The following is a 22795-nucleotide window of genomic DNA, read 5'->3' as shown; positions in this document are numbered from 1 at the left end:
GCCAAGCCTCATATATTATATTTATACCATACCAGAGGAGGTGTCTGCAAAGCAACTATGGACATAAACTTTTATTTTATCTGTACTTCCTCATGTTATTAGTATAGTTGTGGAAATAATAGGATTTACCGAAGGTTGTTACTCTTGGTAGTTGTATTGATATGATATAATACAATAGGTCTCTAAATAATATATTGATCTTTGCACTGCATTGAACCATTGTGATGTATTCCAAAGGCTGGTCACCTGCCAGATTGTTTAAATTATGAAGCAAGGAGTTGTCTGTCTCACACAGAGCCATATTTTGTGTACTGTTATCGTCAGGCTATGTATAACTCACGTGAACAAACAGAAGGAAAGAAAAATAATTTTCATTTCAAATTTAATGCTAAGAAAATGACTGAAAGCTAAATTATATACAATTGAATAGTATGCATTAAGTAAAGTTAGCAAAGGTGAAGCATGTGCTTATTTTGCTAAAACATGTAAAGCATGTGCTTATTTTGCAAAAAAAAAGTGTACAGCATGTGCTTATTTTGCATAACTAACAATGCAAAGCTGCACAGGTCTACTGCTGTCCTTCTGAGTTCAAAGGGACTTACACCATGATAACCATGTATGGGGTTGAAACCTGATTCTGCCAGCCATGGAGAAAGTGGCATAGGAAGAGGTCATCCTCTGATGGATATGAGAAGATCTTTTCCAGGAGATGTTTACCCATTTTGCAGCAATGGCATTCATGGATTAACTAACACATGAATCGCCAAAATCTGTTTACTGCCTCTATTTGTCTTTGTTGCTTTGGTTTCGATTAAGACCACAATCATCCCTTTCGTAATTGCTAGCATGACATCCCACCCAGATACTCTGGGTTGTTTGGTGACTAAACAACCCAACAACAAAGAGGATGGAAAAGGGGACCAGGCTATCAACACAATAGCTGCTGTCGCCATTTATTGTGAAAGAACAACACAAAATTAAACAAGTTGTACTATAGCCACTGCTAATGGCGAGTACTGCCCCCAGGAAACTGTTGGCAAATTTCTCCTTGCTGTGCAAAAAGTTGGTGAGATGGTTTTCCCAATTTCTCCATCCACAGATAGATTGGAGAATTTCAAGAAACTGTGTGCATATAGCTATATATTTTACTCTCTGAACCACACTTACCCTTGGTTAAAACTCTCTTCAAAGCTTTGAACACATGGGGATTTCCTACTGTTTAATACATTTTATTTTTGCACCTATTATTTAACTGAGGCTAACTGGGTAGGACAAAGGCTCTGCAGTTAATTGAAGCCCTACCCCCTGACTATTAAAATCCAGTTCAGCATCTCCAAACCCAGCTTCTGAAATGTCATAAAGTATGGTACAATTTCAAGCTTCTCTTTGTTGCTTTATAGTGCAATCCTATGTACATTTCTCAGAAATAAGCTCTACTGTGTACAGTGGCACTTAATTACTCCCAGTAAGGTGTGCATACAATTGCAGCTGTAGAAGCAGTAAACTTGTTTATAAAATTATTGAAAGCCGAGACTCTTCAATTGCTGAATTCTGGACCATATACCAAATCCAATAAGAACCACAGTATTGTGAAGTGCACACAGTTCTGCTTAGAGTGTTTTAACATTGTTCTCCCCTTTGCTCAAGGATTGCTGTACACTTTTTCAGCACAGTACTACTTTATTAAAAAGTGGTCTCAAATAGACTCATGAAGCTGTGCTATAGGTACTGTGAAATGTATAAAAAAAAGTTGCCACGAGGGAAATCTATCAGAAGGTAATTCATACTTACCAAGTGACTGGTGCAGAATTGAGCATCTTAGCATTCATTTCATCAATTCAGCATCTTAGAAATCATTTATTTAAATATCAAGTTACTAGATGGTAGAATGATTTCAAGTCTGGTTTTAAACAAAAGTGACTGAAGATCTAGTCTGTTTAACAGGATGTTGGTTCAGCCCTTCCGCTACTTTTCTTGATAACGTCAACTTTTGCTGGTCCCTATTTGGGGTCAGCTTCTAGAATAACTAAAGAAAAACATTCATTTTTTTTCTTTTAATATTACATTAAGCATCACATTGGTTCAGCAGTTTGAGCTAGAGGAGTCATTATTCCTCATTCTCGCCCTTACTCCACTGCCAAAATCAATTTTGAAAAATTATCTCAAAGTTGCTTTCAACTCAGTCTGGGTGTGCCTTTAGAACTAGAATATCACCCCATACTCTGAGATCTTTATTACATCACACTAATCTAATTTAAATGCATTTTTACTGTACTTGGTTTAATGAATGTGGAATGTGTCACTATGAAATTGCACCATTAATTTGATAAATAGGACTTGAAGGTATAATTTTTTCCAGCATTGCAGACTAATGAAGCTAAAATACATATATAATAAGAAGTGTAAATAATAAATTATTCTTAGGAGCAAAAAAATTAATTAGATCTTACCACAAATTGCATCTCAATGTCAGTGGGTTTGCAGGATTCTTTCTTTTCTTTTTTTCTTTTTTTAGATTACTGACTTTCAAACTAGTTGAAATACAACTGCGATCTGTGAAAAGTTTTGCACATTATTACTATCAGAACATTCTTGGAAATATACTTTAAGGAGCTATACCTACAGTCCAGTTCTTGATGCATTTACCTGGAAACTGGAAAGACTCCTCACTGATTTCAGTTAATTTTACTTCTAAGTAAGTGAAGATCTGAGTCTCAATTCATAGAATTTCCCTGGAAATTAGCAAGAGGTACATAGTTACATCACCTTTGCAAATGCTAGTCTATCAATTGGCAAAAGCCTTTGCAGCTAGCCCAATATGGTGCTAAAAATGGCAAACAAATGAAATGTGGGGCAAATGTCTTCAGGGAAGGGGGAAAAAAGAAAGCAGGACTTATTCAGGTTGGTTTTCACAAGCTAGACAGATAAGCTATTTCCCCTGGTCTAGAGCGTAGTCATGTTAGTTTATTGCAGTAAGAACAATGGATAAATGAGGAAAACAATTTGTGTGGGTGACAAAATGTGCTCTAGCCCAGTTCTGTTCTTATGGTACCACAGGAGTCATGCTTGTTTTGAACTTATTTCATGGATTGCTTTAGTGCAGCAATTTCAGTGTTTCATTTTATTCATTCACTGGATTGCTTTATTATTGATTGACTCATGGGTATGGGCGCTGCTGAACAGGCCAATGGAAATGTATGTAACTTGTGCTCAACTAACACTGGATACATAACTTTCCCAAACACATGGAGATGCATTTTGAAAATAAATACATAGATAAATCTTCTGGATCATACAAGCATGTATAGTGATACACAGAATGGGAGGAAAGCATACCCACTTTTAAAAATCAACAAAAGCACACACCACCCTACGTCTTGTGTATTGTAGCAGACCTAATATTAGAGGGAAATTAAATGGGAAGATCACCAAATTGAAATTAATTGCGATGGTATAGTAGCACCTCCTGCATGCACATTTGAGCAACTTGTTCCTATAAATTGTACCTGCACCAAACTCTCTTGCAGACTCAACTGTGTAATGAGTTGATTAATTTTCTTAATAGCGTGAATGTTTTTTGAGAAGTGAGAGTGAATGGTGATTGCACTTGGTGAATTTTCTTTTAATCATTCTGATTCATCACCTCTTACTTCTCTGGTTGTATTACTGATTTGTGTTGTATCTGGTAAATATTAAAATGAGTGTTTAGTATAATTATGTGTTTGAAACACAATGTTAAGAATTGGGGAAAATGTATTTACTATATGGAATCTTGTGGGAAGAAGGGAACGATTTCTGTGTAAATTTCCTGCAAAATTCTCTGCAGAAGCAAGTGCATCCCTGGACTAGCGTTCTACTACTGAAAAAGACAACTGTGTGCAACGGAAGAAATTATAACTGCTAAAAGCACAGCTAACACATCTTGGTTTTTCACTGGAAATTGTAGCAATGAACCAAGGAAGCAAATGATTAAAAAAATCAAAGGAACTTCAGCCTACTACAAAGATTTGTGTGTTCTGTATAGCTTATCTTATTGTATCTAAATTAATTATGTTGATCTACCTGAATATCGCCATGCAAGCACACACATCTTTGTTCATAGAACAATTCATAATGAACAAATTGTTTCCCAACCACCAGAATAAAACACCGAGGAACTGAACTTATTGTGCAGAGCTTCAGCTACCATTTCATCAGTCCAGGGCTTGGCATTTATGAATACACAGCAAGCTAAACTATTATCTGGCCGGTCAATTGCTTGATGGACGACCCTTGGCCAAAATGTCATCATTTCCTTTTCTTTTTCAAGCCCACAGTTTAACATTTTTATTTCCTGTTGCTTGATTTGCAGCCAACATTCTGACGTGGCCTTGGTTTGGTTGCCAGATAATGCATTAAGCCTTACTAAGGGGTAAACATAATGATCTTCATTAAGCCCTCTCAATGAACCCACCTCCTGCTTCTTCAGGTGGAGGAAGGCTTTGACAAGGAACACTCTGAAAGCTGCTTGGTGCCATTTTCTTCTTGTGAGCAGAGGGAGGGAGAGATGAGTGGCAGTTTTTAGAGAAGGGAGGGGGCAAGTTAGGTAAATATAAGAAGGGGTTGTCAGATTTCCTTTCCTAATGGCAAAGTTTTTCAGCAATAAATCACAATTCAGTCAATGCCATTAGTTTTGGGGCATTATATCCCTCATTAAAGTGCATAAACAATTATATTTACTGAAGGTAATGTACTGTGTAGTGTATTATAACGATGCTCATTAACATATGTAATCATCATTTGAATGGGCTTTACTACAATGTAAACTGATAATGGCATGATTACCCACTGGGTTATTAACTTTCCAGTCCTAAGATAATAAAAGGTGAAGCAAGAAACAGAAAGCACATATGCATTGCCCTCCGTCTGTGATTTATGGGTTTCTCCATCGAGCTCTGAGCACAGGTACCCATCATTTGGGGACTGGCTCTTTATTGCACATCGTATTTGACAGAATAATAAATGTAATTGAGTGGTTCTGGGTGACCATCTGGGGAAAGAGTCCTATGAATAAGGAAGGCACCACGGCAGACTGAGAGTCCCTGCAAAGGAAATAATTCTGTCTGTCTCCCTGTCTATGCCTTGCTGGCTCTCTGCGGTTAGGCATCTCTATAATGTCTGTCAGACTGGAACTAGCGTTGGATAGGAACAGCTCCTGCCTCCTTATCTTCCTTCTCCAGTATGCACCCACTGAATGAGGGAAATATCAAAGCCAGCCACAGCAGAATTGAGAGGCCCTGCTGTATGTTGCGTTAAGCAGTGTCGGATGCAAGCATCCCAGTTTTGCCTGTAGTCATGACGGGCAATATAGCGGGCATCTTTCTTACCTGTGTCATCAGAGAAGGAGAAATATGCAAAGTAAGCTACGCCATATAATAGAGGCACTTGGAATGTTCTGAGAAACATATATAGATGCATCTGTAGTCATGGGTGAAGTGGTTGCTTTAGAAATAAATGCTCATCCACCTTCGCAGGAAAAGTTGCTCCTTGATAGTTCCTCTGGGCACAAATAGGGATCACAAGGTGGATGCATGTATCCAACTGGACAACCACATCAGGGCTAGACTCAGAAATTGCTGACACACTTACTGGTTTGAGTGACTACGTGTGGAGACATGAAAAGGGTATCTCTGCGGTTTTCATACAGAAAAATTAAACTTAGGAACAAATGCAGCGTGGTATGGCAGGTAGAGTACTGAACTGGGAAACGGGGAGATCTGGATTCTATTTCCCACTCAGGCATGGAGTTCACTTGGTGACTTTGGACCAGTCACAGAACTCAGTCCAACCTACCTCACAGGGTTGCAGTCGTGAGGTGCTCAAGGCAGTGTATACAGTTCCTGATAAGAGGGAAAATGATGAAATATAAATGCAATATAATAACAATATCTTTATTTTTTCTTGTCTTTCATTACATTTGCCTTGAATTGCCCCCAGAAGTTGAAATGGAGGAAACAGGGAATAAATTCAGTTAGGGATGGACAGATGAGAAGTTGCTAAATTACTGTTAATCAAGAATAATATCCAGCAAGTTAATAAATTGTGAAAATATTTAGTGGGAAACTTTTTTGATTTAATTCCTCTCATTTAATTGAGTTGTAGGTTTGTTTAAATTAATTAGATTACAAGTTTGTATGTGTACATATGGAAATGTGAACAGGTAAACTGATGCCCTGAATTTTGGTTTTTGTGTAATGCTGTGCTCAGATTAGTTAAAATTACAGAAAAGGAATGATGAGAAAGCTTTCCAGTGGAATCCTATGCATGTCTTCTCTGAAGAAATATTAACTGAGTTAAATGCAAGCTGCAATCCTATACATACTAACCTGACAATAAGTTCTCCAAATTTAGTGGGACTTGCTTCTGAGTATATTTAGGATTATGTTGCAACATACACACTAGCTATTCGCACACCAGTGTTAAAACACATTCTTGGAAGTAAGTGTGTTTTGATTCTTAAGGAAGGTATTTAATTTTTAGCTTAAATCTGCTGTAAGGTTGAACCCTTTCTTCCTTTAATAAGATCTGCTTGATTGTGATATTTATTTTGTTCCTCTTAGTTTCATCTAATCCTGCTGCAAAGTTCTAATTTCTCCACTTGAAGTTATTAGCCAATTGTAAAAAAGACAATTAGAAAAAAGGAGCTCCTTAGATGAAAATACCTTGAGGGGACTGTATTCTTCCATCACAGTAGAATTGGATGGAAAAGATGGGGCTGAGGCTAGTTGTATGGCAATGTAAATAACATTTCCAAACACAAAAACTAACGGTGTTCAAACTTTCCCTGAGGTCGGAATTGGGACTGCAAAGTCAGAGCGTTTCCTCACTGCCCTTGGGGTGGATAGGAGGTCACAAGAGTGAGGGCAGAGACAGCATTTTGGGGGCCTTCCAGAGGGTGGGGAGAGGAGGAGGAAGGCTCTGCCAGCATGCTTAATTTCAGCTTCCTGGCCTCAGACTCTGAGGCAGAAGCAGTCTAAACTGGCCATCTCAGTCTATTGTGGAGCAGGAGGAGGAGGTGACCTTCACCTCCATATCCCTTCCATCCTACATATGCTGCCTGTAATCCAGGTTCAGGAGGGTCCAGGTCACTGTGCTGGATTGTGTTGCCCGTCTCCTTTGTACTTTTAAACAGGAGCAAATGCATCCATACGCTTAGGATGCTTTGCTTCAGGAGCCAGTGGAATGTCATCTGGTAGCAGCACGTAGCGGCACTCACACTTTGGAACCTCTTCCGTCCATGGCTTAAGAGGCAGAAATAGTGGGAAAGTTTAGTTGCTTCTTGAAAACACAGCTATTCACACAGGGTTCCCCTGATTTGTGAGGGACTCTCATCAATCCCCACCCCCATTAATCAAGCAATAGATCTAAAAACAATCTAAAATTATTTTAGTATGCATGTTTATTAAAAACATGGACAGCACGCACCATCTTAGAAGCATTCCATCCTGTACGGAAAAAAGGGGTCCCTTTTCTAGGATGATGCCTACATGTATACACACACACACACACACACACACACACACCCCTTTTTAATTTAGAGAAGCTGTTTTTATCACCTGCAGATTTATACAGATTGAATTAGAGCACCATCCTAGTCCTGCTATGACAGATGCTCATAAGCCTCTGAGCCTGTTAGTGCAAGGTGTGAGGCAGACATCAGCAATTGCTGCTGCGCTTCATGCCCTGCATTTTTGAGTGCTGAGGAGGGAGGAGGATGGGGTGCCAGCTGGAATGCACATAAATCCACAGCCCCAGCTTCTTCTCTCCTTGTCTCCAGGCAGGCCTCCTTTCCCTCAGGTCCCAAGGCTCAGTTGCAACCTCAGCAGGGGGCAGCTGGTGTTTCTTCTGGAGATGAGACAGAGGCTTGGCTTTTGGGGCCCTTTCTAACTTCAGACAATCTCAGTACTGGGAATCCATAGGACTGTGCTCAGAATGAATCATGAGTTCATCTAAAACTTATAATTAAGATTTTATTAATAGGGTTACAACCATAAATATACATAAATAAGTAAGTAAGTAAATAAATGCACAGGAGGCAGAAATGCTAAGCTTCCAGGAATGTTCCAACTTTAATATCTGATTTTTGGTCTTTTCCTTTTTAACATATTAACTAGTGACTTGTGTGGTGTCAAGGATAGCAAGGCAAAAATGAAAAACCTGAGTCAGTTGTTTTTTGTCTCCCCTCTTTCAGATTTAATTGCTTTTGTATGTTTGTGAATGTATGGGTACAAACATTTGAAAATAGCTGTTAGCTTCATGTTAAAATTCAAGAACTCTTCAGTCACTTTCTGGTTTGTGGGAAGGCTAAACCCATGCTTCCAAATCTCTAGAGAATATCAAAAAGCTCTGGAATAGTTTATAGCTGTCCATTAGCTTTTTGTCTGATAGAGACTTAAGATCAGCAAAATGGATATTCTTCCTGTGGATTTTTTGATAAAAAAAATCTCAGAACTTATGTGAAATAGTATCAGGTATAAGTATCAGTCTGCACACTAAAGGAAGCTGCAACTTGGTATGTTACTGTGAGAGTAGGCAAGACCAATTCTGCATCAGTGTGCTAGGCATTTACTCCTAGAATGTACCCAGAGAGTGAAGGAAAAGGCAAAAAGAATGGCTAGAATTATTTTAAAATCATCCTAAACAGCCTGTGTTGAGCCATCGCACACATTAAAGACACTGGATGTATCCATTCTAAGTTCAGAGACAAAAAAAAAGGGGAGTGGGAAAATTGTGGTCATCCAGATGATTTGACCATCAGCCCCACACAGCATAACCAAGCAGGAGATGGGGGTTGTAGACCAAAAAAATTGGAAGGGTAGAAGTTGCCCAAGGCCTGCTCCAGAGCATTGCAACACTGACAGCGACAGTCTAAAATATACATGAACTACATGTATGAGGTATTCAGACCTCTGGCATCATGGGAGTTGTTGTTCTATGGCAGTCCGATGAAGTCTACTGAAACCTAAGATACTCATTCACATACCTTTTATATAAAATCTGGATTAGAATCCTGGCATTTCACTGAAAGCAGCCCATCCAATAGAAGGCACGTATTTTCATTCCCATTCATACATTTGGTCAATTCCTATTGCTATGGAACTCAAATTTGGAATCCAGAATTCTGGTATGCTTCTGCTTAGGAGGACTGAATAGTCTCCTTTACTTCCATACAATTTTTTTTAATGATTTTCTGTATTTCTATTATCTGCAACCCTTTTACAGATGTGTGGCCTCACCTCAGAGAAGGAGAAATGATTGTGGATCTCTGTCACACACATTCAAATGCTGCTGCAGGTGCTTGTAGAAAGCTCTGCAGGGATCCTTCCCTGGACATTGGAGAAGGGAGCCATTTCAATGGACATGACACAGAGCAGAGAGGAGAGGCCCAAAATCTGCTGCTGAGTTGCATGTTGATTGTTCAACCCTCACATAACCCACAGTCTCTGGGTTGGCACAACATGACAAACCATGGCCAGATAGTTAACGCTCATAATGGCCACCCACATCTACTGGCATATGCCACAGCCCACCCTGGCTTGATCATGCAAACCAGATGTTCCTAGCTTTGTTCTGTGGTTTTAGATCTTAAATTTCAGATTTCTATTCCAAGTACCATTTCTGTATTTTGAAAGGCTGAAATATTTAGGTTTCTTGCCATATTTCTTTCTTTTGTACATGTTGAACTGGATTTCCTTTTGTTTAATATGCATATTGTGCACCAAGCTGAGTAGCTTGGGGGTAAGTTTCCTGCTCCGCATCACATTGCCATGGATTGCTTTAGCACCTGATTAGGCCCTCAGCTTTAATCATGCATTGCAGTTCAGAGATGTGTGTGTGCATGCAAGTGCAGAAATCATACCATGCTTCCATTAATACATATATCCACACAGAGTGGCAATGGAAAACTTTGCCACTTGGTAAGCTGGCCCTTAGTATTGTGCTGTTCTCTAGCAAAACAACATCAAATAAATCCAACTGTGAATTACATTGATGCAACTTTAGCAAGGTGATTACTGAAGGAATTTGGAAAGAGGTGATGGATTTGTGAAATGCTCCTTGATTACATTATTTGTGTTTTGTACCTGAATTACCCAAACAGCTGTATGCAAAGGTAACTTGCCCAGTGGCACACTTTTAATGTACTGCCAACCCATGGATTTCTGCTAGGAACGATCCATCTAACCGTTTGCATGTTGTTTGCTCTCTTAACATATAGAACCACTATAACTTGATTTTGGCATAACTCATGGTGCATAGAATGGACCTTTAAAAAAGTAGCACCTTGATATCATCTTGCCTCTTGCGCAGTTGTTCCTCTTGTTTTTCAAAGTTTCAACACAAACTTAAGAGCTCTGCTTGAAAGGTACAGTGGGCTTGGTATAATTACCACAGCTGCCACAGATGGCTCATTTTAACAAGAGACCCTAGGTAAACCGACTTGTTTTGCCTGCAGCATAAACAGAAAAATATTCCACTTAAACAAGTGGATTTGGGTTCTGCAGAGATGAAGCTCAAATCTGCCTTGCTAAGTTGAGTCATTAAAAAGATCCAAAGGCTGTTGAGGAAATATGGGTCAGTTCAAAGCTCAAGTTTTAAAATGTGTATTCAGTTACCAAGTTTATAATGTCTTTCAGAAGCAACACTACCCTGGCTGTACGCTACTGAGTCTAACATAGCGTATTATGCAGAGGGTCAGTTCTCCTATTTGTAATCTGACACCATGGGAGCAATTGTGCAAGTCACTCTTGTGCCTGCATCTGAAAATATAATGTGAGCAGGCAGGCACAACTGGCTCTGCCTGTCTGTACTTCTATCCTGTCTTTTAAGAGGACTGACTCCCACATCCATCTCAGTCTTCATCCAGGTGGCCCTTGCTCAAAACAATGTTATTTCGATATATTGGCTTCATGGTGCATTACTTCATTGGGTGGGTCTGGACTTAGGCTTACTTAAAGCAGACATGAAGAGTTCAGTGGGAGACCTGGTCATTACTAAGATATTTCTCACTGAAATCAATGGGTCCGCTGTTAAGTATGATGAAGCCTGAATCTAGTCCATAATATCTCACTTATTTGATGCTAAGGATCTCTAGTATTGTGGCCCAACACAAATAACTAAAGGGCAAATAAACATTTGCTGAAGTATGCAATTTATTTTCTTTCCTGTCATCTAAGTGTGGACAGTCTGGATTCAGGTTTAACTTCCCTCCACCCCTTTCCCCCTGAAGGAGAAGAGGTTAAAAAAGGAAAAAGGGGGAAAATCTTGCATGGGATGACAGTGGGTTTTTCACAACAAGAAAAGACAGAAAAGCTTGCATCTTCCTCTTCCAGAGTGCCACAGTCCTCACTGCTGTTAGGGCTGAGTGTGCTTACAAGAGAAGAAGCCAACAGGTTTTGCTCCTCTATAGGCATCCCTTAATGAAATGTTAGTGTGGCCCTATGAAATTTGGGCATCCAAGAAAGAAAAGGTGCTTCTGGTGAGATGTGCATCATGCAATCAGCATATCTTATTCATGTGGTCAGATGACAGTATCTTCCACTTGCAAATCTAGCTTCTCCACTGCTGCTTTCCCCTTTCTTTCGCCAAAAAATCATGAAGGAAATGTCAGGAAAACAGAGCAATACCTTTGGTTTGGGGGTACTAGGAGTTCTCTGTTTAAAGTTCACATGAAATCACAAGAATAGACATGGATATAGGGAATTATTTAGAAAATGCTATTTGAATATAACTATCTAATACTTACATCCTGCAGCTCAAACACAGTTCACATTGACTGGCCTGAAGAAGAGACTGAAATTAAAACAGGCAGGGCTTTTCAAATACAGCTTCCCACCCCTGCCCCATATAAACACATGGCACATAGCTTCACACACATGGTTTCTCTCTCCCCGCAACCATCCCTCCACCCGCTCCCCCCACACAGACACATGTGCGCTCAGAGGTCTTTTGTTATTGCTGCACCAGCAATGGCTACCCTGGGACTGCTTTTTCTTCTCTCCTTCCCTGAGCGGCAGCCAGTCAGCACTTTTAAAATAATGCAGGCATAAAGTGGCCACACATCTTGTTTTACAGAGGACAGTCCTCTATTCAGGGGGCTGCCAGAGGACCCCACTCTGCTTTGAAGTCATCCTCTATTGAAAGGGTGTCCAGGCCACGTCCGATATAAAGAAAGAGCCATGAGAAGGAAATGTTGGGCAGGGATGCAGCTCATCAGCAGCAGCTGCATAGAGCAAGGCACGCAAGCCACCTAGAATGATACTTCTGTTTCACCTGTAATTATTTCTAAATGTGCAGCTATACATACAAATAAGCACGAGCATTTTACTTCTGTTCTTTTGTCCTCTTCTGTGTTGAAATACATCCTTTGCAGGTGGGGGGACTGCAAATGACCCATGGCTATCCTGCTGGTGAGTGCCCGACCCAGCCAGTGGGTCGGCCGTCCTGAGGTCACTGGCCTCGTATGTATTGGAAGAGCCTTCACTTTCCAGGAGATGCCACCCCAAATTACATGCTTCACCTTGAGAGCATCACTTGGTTCCAAGCTACAGTCAGAGCACTGGTGAGCTGGTGAGTCAGACCAGTCACAGCCAGCCTGAAATCAGCAACGGGGGCGTTGTGCTTGACACACTGCCTGTTCATGCTCTGGATTATGGCATGGATGGGAAGCAAAGCCAGGATGGCCCATTGATTCCTCTTGGTTTGGCCTGGCCATTAGTGTTTCTAGATCAGGGCTGTCCCTTTGTCCTGGCAACGACTGGGCTCTAGCCTCACCTGAGCAACACCCTAGCTTGGCTCTAGGTGTCTGCTGCCTCTCTGTGGCCATGCTCCCCTCCTGGTTGGATGGCTTGCATGTGTACCTACCTGTTCGGCCTTGCCAGGCTTCTGTGCTTCACTGCCTTCTCCTTCCTGGAACGTTGGGTTGGATGTCTCAGGCGGTGGGCCTGACTGCACTGCACTGCTTTGTAGGCTGCTGTCTGGCCAGTCTTTCTGGACTGGACATCTATCCCTTTCCTTCTACCACTTAACTAATGTACATCAGATGCCCTTCTGACAAGGGCCCATTTTGCACAAAGCTCCATTTGTACCACACGGATGCTGCTCTTTTCTCTCAGTTGTGCATCCTGGCACCTCAATTGTTTATGCCCAAAGCCAGCCTTTGTGTACTACATATTTCCCTAAGGCAGGGAAACACTGAGAGGCAGATTTAGTGGTGGAGGACAGGGGTGAGAGTGGAAAAACGCCACATGCATGTGAACATAGAAACACAAAAACAGAGCAAGTCAGAAGGGGCTTCCTGGGCCATCTAGGCTGACCCCAGGCTCCAGCCAGCTCAAAAAGCTGGTGGATTCTGAGTCTGAGTTCTTAGAGAGACTGAAAACATCTGCTTTTCTTCAGACACCCCTTTTGGTTGCCAGGGGTGGGATGGAAGTGTGTTCAGTGACTAAGCGCAGCACCAGAACATCTGTTTCCCACACAGAACAACTAAGTGGCTGGGCTTCAAGAAGAATGGCAGAAGCTCCCCAGGGCTCAGTGAGCTGCTCAGGGGGCAGCATGCACCCCACAAGCCACAGGTGGCGCATCAAAGGGTGTGACATTAGTGACTGGGTGCTGCATTTTTAAGAGTACATAGCAGGTGTGGCAGCTCTGGGTTTTGATTGTGACCTTGCTGGATTGGGGTAGGAAATTCTCACCCTTTGCCCCAGTGGTAATCCAATTAACTTTGGTCCCAAATGTGTGATCAAACAGAGAGTTGTGCATGGATTCCCACGCAATGTGAAAACTGGATTGAGCCTTCTGTGGATCTTCCAAGATGCTTCATCCAAATTCCAGTCCCAGTCATGTGCTTGGATACCTGCAGCTGGTTGTGGCCAAATCCAGTGCATGGACCGGCGTCCATGTCATGTCAGGAGGGCAAGCTCTAGATGTCTTTCATGCTAAAGGATACTTACAGTCAGTTACACTACCTCTTCCTCTGCTACTGTTCTACTATCACACATAAATCGCTTTCTTTCTTTTCCATCTTTTCCTTGACTTAATGGATTGCAGAAAAGGGCCTTGTGACTCACATGTAATAAATTACTGAATCCACATATAGGCTGTATGTATACCTGATGAATATCTGTCATCATTTCAAAGCATTATCTGTACCTTCCCTTTAAGAAAATGAGTAAAAGATCAAAAAAGTGCAAGCTTTCAAGATTCACAGGTCTCTTCATTAGGTAAAATTTGACAAAAAGCAGGTTTGGGATTTAAAAAATAAAACAACAACCTGTGAGTCATTGTCTGCATGCACAAGAGGAGGTTACGAGGTTAGGGAGAAGGGCCTGCAGGCATCTACATTAGTATTACTGTAGGGCTTCAGGGTACCAGGAAAGGAGAAATGTTGGATTCCAAACATGCAGACACTGTGACTTCCCCAACCAATCAGGGTATTTTTCTCCTCCCTTCCCACACTAGTTCTTGTAATATTTCATGGAGATATTTGGAGATTTTTAAAGTTTGCGCAACATGCACTAATATGAATGTTTCAGTTTTTCCTATGCCCAGTATGGTTGCTGTGGTTTCAAGTTTGGAAGTGGCATTCCTATAGCCTATTCCTAGTTTGTGATGTGGGTCAGCTGATGGTGATCTACAAGGGTTCCTAACAGGCATCTCTGCTGAGCAGCTTTATAAACCTGGACGGTCTAGAAATATACTTGGTACTATAGGAGATTTCAGCAACCCGGGCTTATAGCTGATACGACAAGGGACTTTTATCAAGAAAACTTCTTTTTGTTCTACTTCTTTTTCTGCTCCCTTCCCCCCCCCCTTTTTTTTACAGACACACAAAATCTATGGAAATGCTGCATTCATGGAAGCTCCTGGACAATATTTCGCTTTTAGCTGTTATAAAAATGAAAATAATTGTGAAAGCAGAGAGAGATCTGCAGCTGCTCCAGGCTATTCATGCCATAAGAGATCCCATCAGGCCCTCTTTATTGTTGCAGTTTTTGGCAAATTATTTTCTTATCGCACACAACCTATTCACTTCTGTTCCTGCATAACCACTTACGCTCATAAAGCAGTGGGTCAGCAACAGTTTAGCATATAGCACATGGATCGGCTGGCCATGGGGAGCACTGGTGCCTGCCCCTCCGAAAAGCAGCAACTGGAGTCAATAAAAATCTGGCCTGGGCAGGCTAGGCCATTAGCAAGCCCAGCTCTGTCACTCCTCGCATGGATTATTTTGTACTTAGCGCAACCCTCCTGGTACAGCCATCAGGTCTCACCTTATGGAATGGAAACAAGCATGCTTCCTTCCCAAGAGCAGATTGTGTGGCCCAGGCCTCCTCTTGGAGCTATCTCCCCCACGCCCCAAAGGATGGGACAAGAGAAAAACAGAGCGTACATGTCGTGCATGCGGAATGTGCAATCCCAGTTTTGATGGGCAGCAACCGCTGTAGTGTCGGCCAGTCTAGGCGATGAGTTTATTGCGCCCGACACACATGTGCACTGGACAAATGCTCTGGCATCTTCGGCTTGGGCAGAGAGCATGCCACTCTTATTATACTAGCCCATTAGGGAAGCAATTTGAAGAAAAATATTTAGCAATTTGGAAAGAAGCAAGGTTCCAGAATGGCTTGTTTCTGCGTGACAGCCTGCCATGTACAGATGAAAAGGAAGGCTTATAACAAATTTTCATTACACACAAATAAAAAAAGGGAGGGGGGGGAAGCAACAGCAGGCAGAGCAAATGCTTTGAGGCAGAGAGGTGTGGCCAGAAATTTACCCAGGAGGCCACAAAGGAGACTCAGCAAAACAAATCAATCAGCCTCTCAATCACTCACACTTCCATCGCGCCCTTTATGGAAATGGCAATCAGTGCCTGACAGCTTGTCAGGTTCTGGCCTTCAAGTCCTTGCCTGCTAACTATTCATTAAGTTCACCAACATGCGACCTACAGATCTGTGCTCCCCCCTCTGCATCCTTGCTCACCTTCCCTCCATGGCTTTCAGTTCTCAATAGAAAACCAGTGTGCCTCTGTGGCTGAGGTAGGTGGCAACATGCAGCTCCAAACGCATTGTAAACAACGCAGGCCTATTCAGAATGGCTTTGTTCCTCTCCTTGGCTGCAGATTTGGATCCAGCACTGAGCATCTGAGTCAACCCTTCCAGGAACTCTACTGCAGTAATTGAAGCACATCAGAAGGCTGGTTTTGTATTTGTTATGCCTTTGTCGTGCCTGTGGCTGCTAAGTTGCACAGACAATGTGCAAAGTTCAGAGAGCAGAGGTAGCCATGAACAGAACAGATCTGAGCAAAAGGGAGCTAATCCATGCAATTCCCTATAATGTCTGTGTCTATTTGTTTTCGGTTAGAGGCCTTCACTGGGGACACAGTTTGCAACAGACAGAAATGGTAATTATTTCACCTGGATGAACATGATGGATATTCCTGCTACCTGGTGCAAGAACATAATATCAGCTCACATGTTCTCATCCAGTGGAAGGACCATGGGTGCTCCCTCATGAGGCTGTTTCTATGCAGTTGCCATTCATGGATTTTTACAGGAGATCTAAGTGTCATCTTCACCTTCTGTATTTTTCTGTATCAGAACCAAGGGTCATCCCAGGAAGCTGATTGGTGGGAGATTAAGAATTAAAAAAACTACTTCTTCACACAGCTCATACTTAAAGTGCTATGCTGCTACCACAAGATGTAGTGATGGGCTTAGGCAAATTCATGAAGGGTAAAGTGATCAATGGCTATTAGTCATGGTGGCTATATGCTTACTCCATGAGCAGTGGCAGTATGCCTATCTAGGCCAGCGTCTGAGAATCAGAAGCAGGAAGGTGCTGTTGCACCGATTTCCTCCTTGTGGTGTTCTGCAAGCAGCTGGCTGGTACTGGGTGAACTGGATAAGGGACTGGCTGGACCCTTGGTTTGATGCAGCTCATCTTGTGTTTTATGTGCACTGTTTCTGCCATCTTTTTTCCTTCCACCAAACAAGGAAACTTCTGTTAAGGAAGAAAAGAGAGGAAGGTATTTTGTCTGGTAGCAGAAGGTACCCTTCATCTGGAAGCATCCCACATAATACAGCAAAGATGCCTGGCGACAGTGACACACGCGTTGGTGACTTCCCGCCTTGACTTCTGTAATGTGCTCTACTTGGGGCTACCCTTGAAGATGGTCCGGATACTTCAATTGTTCGAAATAGAGCTGCCAGGCTGCTGACGGGGACTGGGCGTTATGTTCACATGACTCCAGTCCTCCGTCAGCTTCACTGGCTTCCCATTGAAGTCCGGGCCCAATTCAAGGTGTTGGTGATGACCTATAAAGCCCTAAATAGCTTGGGTCCTGGTTACCTGAAAGAGCGCTTATGTCCATATAAGCCCTCCCGCCCCTTGAGTTCTGCAGGAGAGGCTCTTCTCCGGGAACCCTCTGTGAAGGAAATTAGGAGGGTGAGTACTCGGAGGAGGGCTTTCTCTGCGGTGGCGCCCAAGCTATGGAATGCGCTCCCCAGAGAGGTCCGCCTGGTGCCGTTGTTATTTCGGTGCCAGGCGAAGACCTTTTTATTCAAATGTTATTTTAATTGTTAATATTACTTATTCATTTTATTCTTTGGCCAGGGCGACTTAATTTATATTGTTAATTTATATTATTCTATTTTGAAATGTATTTATGGTTGTGAGCCACCCCGAGGCTTCGGAGAATGGGGCAGCATAGAAGTCTCCTAAATAAATAAATAAATAAATAAATAAGATTAATGCAGACTTTTGCAATGCACTTTGCATGCAGCTACCTGTGAGATGCCATGGATCCTTGAGGGAGCGTGCTGCTGCTGTGGGAATGATGGAGAGTCAAGATGGCATGGGAGGACTAGATTGACATAGCTGCTGCCTTCTCATTTCAAGCCCCATTCACAGCTTTGGGTTTTGAGGCAGAAAACTCTGACTGTAAGTGGTGTAGAACTGGGGTAGAATAGAACAGGGAATGCCTTCTCCCACATCAATCTCCCTGAAGTTTCAAAAGCTGCCACTTCAACCTTGGTTCAAGTTTTGTCTTGTAGAGGCCAATCTGGCCTTCATACAAGAACATCTTGCTTTGGTGTCCATCCCAGAGCATTGGGACACTCTCCCATGAAGGGTCCCTTCAGCTCCCTCTCACAGCATTCCAGGTAAAGTCAATATTATTTCATTCTGCTTTTGAAAATTAGTGGTTTCCTGCTGTTGTGGTAGATGGTCATTTTGGCTGCGTGTCAACGTGCAATCTGAAGATGCTCAATGGAACTGATCTGCAGACCTCTCTTTTGGAGCTCTAGCTGGAGTGATCTGGAAAACTGCCTGTTCGAGATTATCCATGCTTTGCTAGCTTTCAGATTAGGTAGCTCTAATGTGTTGTACATGGGACTCCCTTTCTTTAGAAAGTGCACTGAATTCAATATATGGCCACCAGACAGCTAACTGAAAATAGCAAATAGACACTAGCCTTGAATTAACTTTTGATATTTTTCCAATCTAGACTTCTGCTTTTCAGTCAATTTCTTAGCCAGATTGCTTGCCTCTAAGTTTCATAAGTTTGTCTTCTGTGAGGAGGAGTACAAAAAAAGGGGGAAGAGGATTTCTTTTAGAGCTCAGCTTTCACTTCTGCCTTGTGTTTGAGTTCTTGTGCTAGTTACTTTTCTTTCAGCTTCACCAATTTGTTTTTTGGGGAATGAATGTTTGATGGGCTACATCAACCATGACAATGAAAGGGAAAGTTTGCCAGTAGCTATTTTTTGAGAATATCCATGGCACACTCTCAAAATTCCAAATGTTTGTGTAGGTCAACCAACTGCTGGAGATGCAGCACTGCTAATGCTTCTTTAAATCTTAAAGGTTGGACAATATCCAGCAGTTACCTCCTTGGGTATAGAATTTATATGGATAAGCATTGTACTAGAATATTCTTTGATATTTTATGACACATGTGTGCTTTTAAACTATCTACCTGTTCCTTGGAAGCTAAACTAGGTCAATGTAAATGGATTTTCTGGATCCTTTTAACAGTCAAAGACTGATACCAGAAGGTAAAAGTGTGCCTCCTTTAATGACTCAGTGACACTTTCAATATTTGAGTGGATGGCATGTAGACACCACTCTTAAATGAACAGATAGCTGTCCATTTAAGATAGTGTTACGGTAACGAGCAGCTTTTATACAAATTCAATAAATAAATATCTGGTCTGGCTTTGTTGAACATTACATATAACTGATACATTGGGTTCATGTTATTTGGATATTTACACATCAGTACTTTTAATTTCAGTATTTTTTCAGGAGAGTTGTGTTTGTTTCATTTTGTTATAATTTCATGAAATTCACCAAAACAAACAAACAAACAAATATGCACCCTGACCTGAAAAAGTTAGATTTTCCTGTACCTATTGCAACATGAATCTATCTGTGTACTTAGGCGGTAATCATGTACAAACAAGTGAGACTAAACCCCTCCTAAAACAATGGAACAAAATTTTGAATACACATGCATAGAATTGTAGTGTTACCTAAACTTTAGATGGCATTCTCTGGGTGTGGATAGTTATCATGTGTCAAATGGTGGCCAGACTGTGAGGACCTGGACATGGGCACCTGCTGGGAGCTGGGAGCAAGGCATTGGTGTGAGTCAGGGCTCTATAGTCGATCGAACCAAAGCCTGCCAACATGGCCAACAGTCCAAGATTGAAAGCAAGGCAGCAAACAGTCCACTATAGTCAGAGAGAGAGAAAGAGTCCAGGGGGTGTATGCCAGGGAAGTGGTCACATACATGTGGAGGAGAGACCAACAGACCACAAGGACCAACAGGAGCAGACTGGAGCACAGCAGGAGTAAGGCAAGGATTAACCAGAGCGAGACAAGAACAAATGGAGCACACAGGAACACACAGGATCAAACAGGAACAAGGCAGAAGCAGACCAGAACCCAGAAAGAACTAGGAGCAAGGTTAAAGCACAATGATGCAGAGAGCCAAATCATAAGAGAGTCCTGATTTGTGTTGCCACTGCAGAGAGACATTTTATGTTTGTTTCCAGGGCCTCCCTCTGCACTGCCTCTCAGCTGTTCTCTGCAAGGATCTGAGAAAGTGTTGCTGGTTCTACAGGCATGTGCTGGGTCACTCGGGCCCTGGTCCTGTCCCAGGCAGAGATATTCATGGTGTTGGCTCCCTGGAATGCTTTCCCCTGGAAGACTCACTTGGTATCTATTTTCTTTGAGGCACAGACCAAAGAGCTGGGAGTTTCCCACAGTTTCTGCTTTTTTGTGCTAATGTATTGTTATTGTTTCTATTGTTGGAGATTTTATTTTTAAAACTGCCCTGAAAATGTTTCTTTCCGCTGGCTCATCATTGGCTCAGGAGAGAAACATCAATAGTTTGAATGGATAGATGGACTAATGCTCTCAATAACTGTTTGTTTGCTTTTTACAGAGTTGCTTCTCCCATTTTATGAAAGATATTATGTTGCAGCTGCTTACCTATATCAGTACAACCATGCCCAGTGTTTCAGCCTGTGGAAGATTTCTGTTCTGTGTGTGTTGCATTAAAGGTCCAGAGCTGATATTTTCATAGACAGCTCAAGTGTGTGCACCTGTGCCTTTAAAAAGCAAGTGCTTTTTTCACATGTGCTGTTGTGTTTTTCATGGTTGTTCTCATTCTGGTTTGTGTCCATGAAAAACAACCACCATGTGGGTTCTCTAATGGCATCTTCTGCATCTCACACGACTGCTGATCCTGCGAGAGGCCACATGCTGTCTGATTGGAATGCTGGATGCACTCCTGCCTTGGTTCCCTGGGAGCCAGTTCCATTGCACTCAGCAGGACTTTCTTCTGAGTAGACATCCATAGGATTGTGCTGTTGAGGCTTGGCAGAAGTCCTTGTGCAGCCTGTAGTAACCCCAGAGGCAGGGCTCACAGGTAGGCATGGTCTGAGACCTGTCCAGGGCTCACTATCCATGAGGGGTCCACTGATAAGCACTCCTTAACTTGCCATCCTTCACCACTACTTCATCATCTGCCTCATGCTTTGGCCCAGGCAACAGTGGTGATGAGGGGAAGCAGTGCATGCCACACTCTGCAGGCTCCTTACCTTGCTGCCTGTCAAGTAAGTAAGGTAAAGGTAAAGGTTTCCCCTTGACTTTAAGTCCAGTCATGCCCGACTCTAGGGAGTGGTGCTCATCTCCGTTTCCTAGCTGAGGGAGCCAGCGTTTGTCCACAGACAGTCTCTGTGGTCATGTGGCCGGCATGACTAAACACCAAAGTGCACGGAATGCTGTTACCTGCCCACCGAAGTGGCACCTTTTTCTCTAGTTGCATTTGCATGCTTTCGAACTGCAAGGTTGGCAGGAGCTGAGACAGAGTACAGGAGCTCAACCCGTTGTGCACATTCGAACCGGCAACCTTTCGATCAACCAGCCCAGCAGCACAGTGGTTTAAACCACTGTGCCACCTACAGTCCCTGTCAAGTAAGTACATGGTAGCAATAATGCGAGAGAGGATGAGGAACAAGAGCTGGGTGTGGGGAGGTGCCCCTAAGAAATATCTAACTTTTTTTCCAGTAAAGCAGTTTCATGGGTTCTTCACTGTGAAAAAGAATTGAAAATGTTTTATTTATAGGTCCATAGCTGCCACATATGGAAAAAAAAAAGTCAGTTATTCAGATCTCCCTATTCTTCTTTGGAATGTGGATTTTTATCCAAAGATAGACTACAATGTCTGTTTTTTTAAACCCAGCTATTGCCTACTATGGGCAATACTTGGGGGGGGGGGGTTGTATGCTCTTTTTGGTAACAATGATGCCTATAACTTACACTCAGAAAGTTAAAATAAAAGAACAGAAATTACACAATGGTTTTGACCTGTGAATCTGGAGAAATCCATGGCTGACACAAGGCAGTAGGAGGAATGGTTGACATTTCAAATTCATTCATCACAAACAATGCTTCCATCTGCTTTGCCATCCCTTTCTTGCTGATTCATACAAAACAAACTATTGATTCTTCCAACATTTCATTGAAAGTAAAGTCACAGAGGTAAAAGAAGAAAGAAAATGAAATAATGAGCAAAGCTCTTTAAATAGAAAGATGTGTTCATTCATATACACCTATTGGTACTGCCCAATCTCTCTCTAATTCTCAGAGGAAAGAGTTCATTTCATTGACCAGAGCAGTGCAGAAACAACTCAGTGTGGATATAAGTCTTGGTTTACATGTACGAAAACATAAAACCGGAAACGCTTGTTCATATACCAAGTGAGCATCAGAAATCAATCACATTGAGTTCAGTGACACTTATTTCCAAAAGTATTATGGCTTTACTTCCATTAGCTTTTATGAGTTCACCACTATGAATCTGAAGACATATGGGGCAATCTAGCAATAGTTGTAACACAAACTAGTTGTCATACTTCGTTGACAAAGTAGATGTGTTTCTGCTCTGCATCATGATAGAGTTCAGGAGCAGCCACACATGACCAATATCTGCAGTATAAAAACCATTTGGTCATAGAAAAACAGCATCCAGAGAAAGAGCTAGTCTAGAACTTTTCTCCATTTCTACTCTTCTGTCTTCCCAGATGATAATGATAATTTTGACAAGTTTTTCATTTATGTGAGCCGCATTCATATCATACAGTCTAGGGAAAGAAAAGGTTGGCTCATGGACTATTTGTGTAAGCTGGGCCAAATTCCCATTGAATTCAACTGACCTCAAACTTGTAAATAAATGTTAAAGTTGTACTGATTTTAG

Source organism: Varanus komodoensis, unplaced genomic scaffold (assembly GCF_004798865.1).
Source record: "Varanus komodoensis strain SLA01 unplaced genomic scaffold, ASM479886v1 scaffold14_1, whole genome shotgun sequence".
In the NCBI taxonomy this organism is placed as follows: domain Eukaryota; kingdom Metazoa; phylum Chordata; class Lepidosauria; order Squamata; family Varanidae; genus Varanus; species Varanus komodoensis.
The sequence above is the reverse complement of the archived record's forward strand: the minus strand, read 5'-3'. Positions refer to the sequence as shown.